Source organism: Nannospalax galili, unplaced genomic scaffold (assembly GCF_000622305.1).
Source record: "Nannospalax galili isolate Female #2095 unplaced genomic scaffold, S.galili_v1.0 scaffold186, whole genome shotgun sequence".
In the NCBI taxonomy this organism is placed as follows: domain Eukaryota; kingdom Metazoa; phylum Chordata; class Mammalia; order Rodentia; family Spalacidae; genus Nannospalax; species Nannospalax galili.
In genome coordinates, this window is record NW_008358774.1 from 5,532,326 (window position 1) to 5,542,088 (window position 9,763).

Here is a 9,763-nt window from a genome sequence, read left to right on the forward strand (position 1 = left end):
GTTCCTAGATTCAGGAGAATTCAGTTCATTATCAAACAGGCAAAAATGGGGCAAAGCATAATTTCACTTAGGGAAAAATATATCAGAACTCAGAAGACAGAGAAGAAAATCTCTAAGTGCCAGAGCCTAGAACACATAAATGACAGAATATGACAATAACTATGGATGTAGAAGGGACAACAGGTCTCAAAACCTGGAGGTTTTAGGGCCATTCAAGGCCAGACTCTGGTCAGGGAAAATATGTTTATAGCAAGAATGAAAACCGGGCTTCCTGCACAGAATCAGAGCCCCAGGGAGTTGTTGCACAGATCCCAAAGGGCCTCAAACATCTCTGCTTGCTTGCTCATGGGAGCTGCTGGAAAAGAGTCAGCAGCCCCACCCATGGGTAAAAAGTTATTGTCAGGGAGAAGAGAACTCAAGACTGAACGGTGGGTGAGAATGGGAGCTCAACTCCCCTTATCAATGCACACTGAGAACTCCTGGATGAAAAAATTACAATATAATTCAGAATCCGTGAATCTTGAAGGTAAGGTACTAGTCAAAACTATTCCAGGGTAATACTCAGATCTAGAAAAGATTATTCTCTCTGAAGTAAATTCCCAAGCAAAACAAAACCATGTAAGACAGCATCATTAAAGTTGGCATGTAATCTGGGGAGACGGCTCAGCAGTAAGGTGCATTGGCTGCTCTTGCAGAGGACCTGAGTTTATCCCCAACACTCACAGGGCAGATCACAACTGTCTGTAACTCCAGTTCCAGGGGATCCATGCCCTCTTCTGGTCTCCATGGGCACTACATGCATGAGTATACTTACATACATGCAGGCAAAGCCCTGATGTACATAAAATAAAAATAAATTTTAAAAAATGTAAGGTGGTTTTCAGGGTATGAGGAAGCAATATTAATATAGCCATATGAAAGGGCATTACAAGTGTGCTTACCATGTTCAAAGTATAAATGAAGAACTACATCTATAAAATAAAAATGTAAACTTATGAAACAAACACTGTAAAGCCAAGTAAAAGTACAATCACTAAGATTTTCTTAAAATTTCTGCAACTAGGTTACACAGAAAGCAAATTGTACATGAATTAGATCTCTGAAGTTTGCTGGAGAAAGAGAAAGGAATAAAGGACATTTCAACAGTTAGGAGTCATAGAACCCCTAAAAAGTGCTTTGTGGGAATTCCAAAAGTATGAACAAAAAATGGTTAAATGATAGTCTAATCTATAATGGTAAAAAAGTTCCAAAAATCAAGACATAAACCCTTGGGTTGAAAATACTCACCAAAGGCAAACTAGACTAAATGAAAAGTCAAGGAGAAAGCTTTAAACAAGACAGAAAAGCCTGTGCTGAATGTGAGTGAGAGATGTATTTGGGAAAGTCACATATGATCAGATGGCAGGTGCTCTGGCAGCCAGGCTGAGCTGGAGTTGAGCATGTGGGGTAACATGGCTCTTTTCTCCCCACTCCCTTCATTCCTTTTGGTTCATTCTATCCTTTCTAGGATGATTTTTTTTCCTACTGAAGATCTTTGATCTACGTTCTTTTATATCTTTTCTATATATCATACTTTATTTGTATTTTAAACTCTATATTCTTCTTGTTCCCAATTGTTGCTTTTCAATAGTGTATCAGTAAGGTTCATTAAATTCTAAATATGCAAAACAAAAAAGTTCTAAAAACATATAAGCAAAATTTCTAAGAAGTAAGTCTATATGGATCTGTTGTCCTTTTTTGATCATGAGTCAAATAGATTAAACAAACAGATTGCTTTAACTATATCTAAAAAGGATGACAGTCATTCATGTTCTCATTGAATAAGACTGAGAGCTAAGTGCAGTGTCATGGTCTGAGAAAAAAATGGTTGATGAGCCAATTTCTTTCCTCAAGGTGCTTACTCACTGTCCAGTTGGGGAGACAAACAGAAAGATCAGCTAATACCATCATGTGGGCTATGTGCTGTCAGAGAGGTATGCATTTGTCACCATAGAGGCCCCCAAAGAGGACTTATAACCAGACTGACAGAGTGCAGGGAGTCATGTATGAGCTAGTTGTGCCAAAGCTACAGCCAAGAAGTAGATTAGCCAAGGAGAAGGCGTTCTGGACCTCCAGGGTGCAGCTAGTCAGTTGTCTGTTCCAACTGAGGCTTAAAAAACAAACAAATCCTGAAAACCAGTCTGAAAGAAGAAAGAACATGCCAGATCACGAACTGCTCTTTAACTGTCATTCTTTAAAGTTTAACTTTGTGCAAATGATGATAGGAAGTCAATAAATGCCCTGCAGAAGCCAACACCAGAATTGGATTTATGTTTGAGAATGATTGCTTTGAGAGTAATAGGGAAGGTAGATTCCAAGGGGGGAAGACCAGAGGCAGTAAGGCCAATGGGAAGAGCAGAGCAGTGTGTAATGACAAAAGCTGCAGCCAAGGTTTTTTGACACTGAAGACAGAAAAATGTTTTGTTTTGCTCATAGTGTGGAAGTATTCTTTTTTTCTCAAATGGAGTCTTGCATGGCACCCTAAATATGAAACCATGTTGGCAGTGGCAGGAAATAGGAGCCATTCTGCTTCATCTTCCCCTTACCCTGCAGGATCTCCCAAGACCCCCTCCAAAAAATGGTTTGAAAGCCACTCGAACTACTGAGATACAGTTAAGATGGAGAAGCGATATTCCCACCCTTTTATTGAATCAGCTTCTCAGGTGGTTAATCATCAGTAGTATCAAGATGCTCTTCACTATCTGAAGAAAATCTCGGCAAGAGTTCAGGAGAAGCCATGTTTCATTTCTTTAGATGTCAAATAAATACTGCACTGGATAACTCCCAGCGTATCTCTAGCTTCTGCAACGATACATCAAAAACTCCATGCAGCACAGTCTTTGCAAGCAGATTATTCTCACCCCTTATTTCCTGTGTTGATCTGAGTCTAGACTGCATAAACAATTATGCTTTTATGGATCTCAGATAAATTCATTTCATCTTCCCTCCTTTGGCAGAATCATCTGAGTGTTTTCAGGCTCTCCCTGAAAGTATGCAATGATGTTCAACAGCCAAGAGTGGGCCCTGACTCTATTTTGGGTTCTGGTGATTGAACTCAGTACATCAGGCTTGAGCGGCAAGAGCTTTCATTTACTGAGCCACCTCACCAGCCCCATGATTACTGTTTTCTTGATTTCTTTCCATATAATTTTCTATTGGTGTATAGAATTACTATTTTTATGTGGATTTTGTATCCTGCAAATTCGTTGAATTGATTTAAATCCAGTAGTTTTTTTGAAGGAATATTAAGGTGTGTGTGTGTGTGTACATAAATTTCGAAGCGAGCTTGGCACCACAACAATTTAGCTAAATAGCAATAGTAATTTCCTCCCTAGCATCTCAGACCTCCTCAACTACAGGTTTTTGACTGGGTTTACATTACCAGGCATGAACTCCCTCTTATGGGGTAGGCCTCAAATCTATCCAAGAGTAGTTGATTACCCCCATAACAGTTTGTGCCACTATTGCATCAAAGGGCACATCCTGCCTAGCAGATTGATATTGCAGTGCACAGAGTTCACAGTTGGGTAACACTACAGATACCTTTCCCTCCACTAGCAGTCTGCATAGCACCTTCCAACACTGTAGAAACTTAAAGGGAGAAAGCTTCCAGCTCAATTCCAGCTTGATTTCTCTGTATCATGCAAACAAAGTGTGGTATCTTCAGCAATAGGGTATTATTAGCTAGTTGTGGTGGGTAACCAAGAGGCATAGCATGAACTTCTATTGTTTTAGTGGTCTCTGGAGCCTTCCTGATAAATTATGTGAAGGAATCCCACACCTGGAACTGGGATTTTTCTTTTGTAACCCGTGGTCTCTAGATAGCTGAATGCTCAGTCCTAAACATCTGATAAGGTTCAGGGAACATTACAGTAAAGGGGTGAGAGGCATGTAAGAACCAGAATAAAGGGAAAGGGCTGTAGGACACTATCTTCTAGGCATGACACAGCCAATGCTACAAAGATTTCATAGCAGCTATTTGAAATGGCCTTAAACAAGACTGGGACTTTCCTCACTCAGTCATGGATCAGGGAGATTGACAGGATCCTACCTTTTCCTGCTGAACTGTTGGCTGCTGATGATTAAGAGGAGAAAGAAAGGACTGGAAAGATAGCTCAGCAGTTAAGAGCACTGACTGCTCTTGCAGAGGACCCAGGTTCAATTCCCAGCACCCACATGGCAGCTAACAACCATTTATACCTCCAGTTCCAGGGGAATCCAACACCTTCTTCTGACCTCCATGAGCATTACACAGCACCGGTGCACTTACATACAAGCAGGCAATGCACTCATATACATAAAATAACAAAATATTTTTAAAAAGAGGAGAGGGACAACCACCAGTCTCCAATGTACAGCTCCAAACCCATGGTCACATGGATGATCCTAAACTCAGTGGTTCACAAAACAAAACAAAAAGTCATGGATGTGGGAAAGGGACTTGTTTGGAGAAGGGTGGAGTAATTGTGTAGAAGGGAGAGAAGAGTGGATGGGTAGATGACAGTAAGAAGAATGCATTGCACACATGTGTGAAATTGTCAAAGAACAAATTTAATAAGTTGCTAAAATTTTAAAATACAATTTTGTTAAGTCCTGCTTTTTGACCACCATATGCTCTATCCTGGCAAATGCTCCATTTGCTGATGAGAAAGACATGTTTTCTGCAGCTATTGGACAAAATGTCTATAGCTGTCTAGTAGCTCTCTATTTGATCCAGAGTATTAATTTACTCCATTCTTTCTTTGATGGCTTTTTTTTCTTTCTGACCATACGATCTATGAGCTATCCATTGCTTAAAGTGGGATTTTGAGGTTCCCTATGGTCACATTGCAGTCTCTTTCTTTAGACATATACATATTTGCCTTATGTATTTAAGTGAAAGATACAATGGTTTTGAAATCAGAAAGCATCATGTCTTCAGCTTTGTTCTTTGTTAAAACAGATGTAGCTATTAGTGGTCATAATGGTACCTTCAGAATTTTACACTTATTTTTTCTTTCTCTGTAAAAAAAGAAAATCGAGATTGTATTAGTGATTGTATTAAAGCTATAGAACATGTTAGACACTTTCAGATATACATTTTCAATAAATACCATTCCTGTCTCTAACAGACAGAGGTAGCACCACCTCCCACCAACCCTGCATTCTGTGTTGCTCTCTGAGACCCATCACAGGAAGTATGGCTTTCTTTCTGTTCCCATTATTCCCTACTTCCACATCTTTGGACTTATCCCATTCTTACCACTCATACCTTGTCGCACTGAGTACATCATAATGATACCATAAAACTGTCATTCAACCAAAGAAAAGATCTAAGCTCAAAAGCTACCATTAAAGTCATCACTGAATTTTACAAAATTATGTAAGTTGCTTTCCTTTTTTTTTCCAACTCCATTTATTGAAGACAGGGAATGTGCTTCTTGTAGATAACATGTGGTAACTCCATCTAGATTTAGATACTGAGCTCATTTCTTTTTAATATTGACCATAATTATATTGAGGGAAAGAACCAGAAAGCAAAGAGGAATTAAAGTCCAATTTTCTCTCTCTGATTAAACTTTGCTAGTGATGTCCAAGCAATTTCCATTCTCCATCTCTAAAGTTCATACTGCTGTAACTCTCATAACAATTTTTTTGATTTAGCAATGTGTAATATTACTTGATTCTTTGAGTTGCATCTTTTAGTCATTACATTATCTTTATTAATAAAAACTTTAGTAAAACCATATTAAAATGTGATCTAGAACAAAAGCATTATGTGCTCATTTTAACAGCACGTATATTAAAACTGAAACAATACAAAGAAGATTAGCATGGCCCCTGTGCAAATTCATGAAATAGTCTATATTTTTATTCCATAAAATAGAAAAGGAAGGGACATTTTTGAATTATTTCTATGAAGCTAGTATTACTCTAATTACCCAAGCCATACAAAGACCCAACAAAAAAAGGAAAATTATAGGCCAATTTCTCTAATGAACATAGATGCAAAAATTCTCAATAAAATAGTTGCAAACTGAATGGAAGAACACATGAGAAAATTTATCCACCATGATCAAACTGGCTTCATCCCAGAGATACAGAGATGGTTCTATGTACATAAATCAAAAATGCAATCCACCACATAAACAGACTCAAGGACAAAAAAATCACATGATCATCTCATTAGATTCAGAAAACATCTCTGACAAAAACTAAGATCCATTTGTGATAAAAGTCACAGAGAGTCAAGGACTACAGGGGACATATCTCAGCATAATAAGGCAAAAATACCACAAGCCCACAGCCAAATTGAATGGAGAAATGGGGAAAAGGTCAAAGCATTCACACTGAAGTCAGAACCAAGACAAGGTTGTCTACTCTCTCCATTTCTGTTCAATACTGAGATCTTAGCTACAGCAAGAAGACAAGCAAAGGAGATAAAGAAGGTACAGATTGGAAAGGAAGAAGTCAAAGTATACTTACTTGAAGATGATATAATTCTAAACATAAAACCCCCTAATGACTCCACCAGAAAACTCATAGAACTGATTAATACATTCATAAAAGTAGCAGGAGATAAAATTAACATCCACCAAATCCTATACACCAGCAAAAATGTACCAAGAAAGAAATTTGGGAAATGATCCCATTTTAGGCTTAAAATCCATAAAATATGTTGAAATAAATCTGACAAAGGAAGTGAAGGACTTGTACAATAAAAACTTTAAGACTCTGAAGAAATGAATTGAAGAAGATACCAGAAAGAAATTAGAGAAGACACCAGAAGATGGAAGGATCTCCCATGCTTATCGATCAATAGGATTAATATTGTAAAAACGGTCATCCTACCAAAAGCAATCTACAAATTCAATGCAATACCCATTAAAATTCCAGCAGAATTCCTCACAGAAATTGAAAAAATGATCTCAAATTTCATATGATAACACAAAACAAACCTTGAATGGCCAAAATAATCCCAAACTATAAAAGAACTGCTGGAAGTATTACCATCTCTGATCTCAAATTATTGTAGTAGGGACCTATAGTAATAAAAATGGCATGGTACTGGCATAAAAAAGCCACACTGATCAGTAGAATAGAATTAAGGGCCCAGATTTAAATTTACACATTTGCAGTCACCTGATTTGGGACAAAGAAGTGAAAAACACACACTAGAGAATAGACCACATGTTCAACAAATGCTGCTGATCAAAATGAATAGCAACGCGTAGAAGATTGAAACCATGCACAAAACTCAAGGACCAGATACACCAAATCAGATAGAGGCCGACATAGGGAATACAGTGGAAATTATAGGCACAGGAAAGGACCTTCTGAACAGGCTCCTATAGTGCAAGCATTAGGTACAAAAATTAACAAATGGGACCTCATGGAACTAAAAGGCTTCTGTACATCAAAGGATGCCATCATTTGACTGGAGAGCCAACCTACAGAATGGGAAAAAATCCTTACTTGCTAAACCTCAGACTGAGGGTTAGTATCTAGAATATACAAAAACAAAACAAAACAAAAAACAAACAAAAAAACTCTTCAAAACACTTAACATCAAAAAACCAAACAACCCAATTAAAATGTGGGACAAGGAGTTGAACAGGGATGAAACCTCAAAAACTGTAAGTTGATCTATCACTAGATCCAGCCATACCACTATTGGATATACACAAAAGACCTATACCCTGCTACAAAAATACTTGTCCATCCATGTTTACTGTTGCCCTTTTCATAGAGGCCAGAATTTGGAAAAACCTAGATCTGTCCTTCAAGTGATGAATGGATAATGAAGATGTGGTATGTAAACACAATGGAATATTACTCAGTTCTTGGAAAAATAAAGCACATTATGCCTTTTAATGACTATACATAGAAAATAATGTCTTGTGAAAATTATACTAAATTTATTAATGTTTTGCCTAATTTCTAATCCACCAAATTATAGAGATTTTAAAAAGAAAATATTTCTTCCTCCTCTTACATTTTCTGACCAGGTACTTTTAGGGAATTCTTATTTAGGGATCCTTAAAGATTTAGCTTTTATTATGCTCAATGATTGGCTTCTGTACTCTGCTTGCTTGCTTAGCAAAATAAACAATATAAAAGAGCCAGAGTGCTTAGGCACAGGGCTGTCAGATCCTCTAGGAAAGACTGTATCCCATACTATAAAAAAAATCTTTCTTTCTCAAAAAAAAAAAAAGTCTTTGAAGCTAAGTGTCTTTCTGTCCTGAAAAAAAGTTTAAAGACTCAAAAAGTTGAGTTTTAAGATTCCCTATGTTATTTAACTTTAAAGCAAATGCATACCAGATAAAGCTTCCAAAAACTGAAGAAAGAGGGGAAAACCACTGTAGAAATTAAAACTGCTTCCTGTCCATGTTCTGCAAGGAGCATCCTGACACAGCGATAGGACCAAAGTAATTTATATCAGAATGCAGGGGAAGTTCCAAGTTTAATCAAACCTCTCCTCCATGGGGATGAGAACTAGCTCAGATGGTAACGACTCCTCACTTTTCACTTCTGTAATATGATGTTTATTGGTTTGTTGTGATTCGTATCTGTGTAAAATACTTACATTAAACGGCAATTTATTGGGCATCCGCACTGCACAAAGAATTAAGAAGTCTGTTAATTTAAATAACACTTGGCCTACCTTAAGTTTCTATGAACGTGAAATTCATAGAAATTTATTAAAAAGTACTATAAAGGGGTTGGAGAGATGGCTCAGAGATTAAGAACAATGGTTGCTTTAGCTGGGGACTCAGGCTCGGCTCCCAGTGCCCACATGGTAGCTGACAATCATCCTTAATTCCAGTTTCGAGGGATCTGATGCCCTCTGGGGATATTGCAGGAAAGATTGCATACGGGTGGTGCCCTTATATACCTGCCGGTAAAACACTCATATACATAAAATAAAAATAAACCAAAAAAAATTTTTTAAAGAAAGAAAATTGCTATAAAAATCAGGTGCTTTAAGACCACCCAAAAGAAGCCTAGCCTTGTGGCACGCCCTTTAATCCTAGCACTGGGGAGACAGAAACAGGGGGATCTCTGTGAGATCGAGCCAATCTGGTCTACATAGCGAGTTCCAGGCCAGCCGGGGCTACAGGGAGACCCTATCTCTGAAACAAAAACAACAAAAAGATCACGCAAAAGAAACGCCATTGAAAAATCTCATGCTACACATTGGTGGCATTTGTTGGCTCTGCATGGGTTTCTTACCCTCCACATCTCATCTATTTAAATGATATTTACCAACCTTTGCATCAGCTTTGACAGTTTTGGCAAGGATTTGATTTGAGCTTAACATCCAGCCTTTTCTCACCTTTGAAAATGTAACGCAGCCCTCCGTAGCGGTAATCTGAACAATATCTGTGAGTATGAAGGTAAACAAGCTTGAAGGAGAAGGAAGGGAAGGGAGTGGGTATTGGAAAGAGCATCTACCCAGGTTTCCTCTTTTGTTCTGAGGGCCAGACACATGAAAGAGCCTTAGCAGGGAGGGTGCCAGCTGGCCGGCGGCAGCTGGATGGTGGAGTCAGAGGCCCCTGCGCAGACCTGCATCCCTTCGATCCCACAGCTCATTATACAGTCAGCTCATTTGGCCTTCCTTATGCTGTTTTCTTCATTTCGGAGCAGAGGAAGCCAACGCTGAAAATGTTTTCTGCCTATCACATGAACTTTATTTGGTCCTGCTTTGCACTGAGGAAAATGGAATTGGTTTGGTTCTGTGATT

General features: G+C 38.3%; 1 pseudogene; it reads left to right on the top strand.

Moving 5' to 3' along the window:
• Positions 1-5,797: 5,797 nt before the first annotated feature.
• LOC115068267 lies at positions 5,798-5,891 on the top strand (annotated as a pseudogene).
• The last annotated feature ends 3,872 nt before the right edge of the window (positions 5,892-9,763 follow it).